This window comes from Lottia gigantea (genome assembly GCF_000327385.1).
Source record: "Lottia gigantea unplaced genomic scaffold LOTGIsca_7, whole genome shotgun sequence".
Classification (NCBI taxonomy): Eukaryota; Metazoa; Mollusca; class Gastropoda; family Lottiidae; genus Lottia; species Lottia gigantea.
The window spans coordinates 3,338,401-3,339,135 of record NW_008710370.1 but is presented as its reverse complement, the minus strand read 5'-3'; the positions used below and the strand labels follow the sequence as shown (position 1 = coordinate 3,339,135).

The window sequence follows — 735 nt, the reverse complement described above, 5'->3', positions numbered from 1 at the left end:
TTGAGATACACATACCAAGTTTCACTCAAATCGGATGAAAACTCTAGCTTCTATAATGTACACAAGTTAAATTAGTTAATGGCAATAACTCATAAACCTACGACTTGAAGCGTGCCATTTTCGAACTCATCCGAGATATTATCAAGATGAATACACATACCAAGTTTCATTTAAATCGGATGAAAACTCTAAATCGCCTTACACACAAGTTAGTTTAAATGTTTTTTCACTCATTCAAGAGCAATAACTCGCAAACCGACGATTGGAAATGCGCCATTTTTGAACTCATCCGAGATATTATCAAGATGAATACACATAGGCCTACCAAGTTTCATTCAGATTGGATAAAAACTCTAGTCTCTATCGCGTACACAAGAATTGTTGACAGACGAACGGACGGACGGGCAGGGGTGACGGCAATATACATCCACATTTTCATGTGGGCGTATAAAAATAAATGTATTCCTATAAAGTATTTCAAATATCGTATGGAACTGATATCGAATCGACGTGACTGATACAATTTTTGATGGGTCTGATTTTCGTCTGTAGGCCTAGACTAGAGCAGTTTTGTTTTTCATTTGTGATGCGTAATATTTTGTAATTCAGAAATGATTATAAATTATGAATATGAGGTTGAGTTATTACCGGTAGATGACAAGTTAACGCTTCCAGCAGCAGCTACCACCTCTTAAAATCAACAAAAAAAGTTCTCAAACTTAATCAATAAGAGCA

The 735-nt window shown here is 35.6% G+C and overlaps 1 protein-coding gene across 1 annotated transcript in view; it reads right to left on the bottom strand.

Moving 5' to 3' along the window:
• LOTGIDRAFT_155097 (hypothetical protein) overlaps nucleotides 1–735 on the bottom strand; it is a gene marked incomplete at both ends in the record, with an annotated part of 7,389 nt that overhangs the window by 2,712 nt on the left and 3,942 nt on the right. The window lies entirely within an intron of this gene.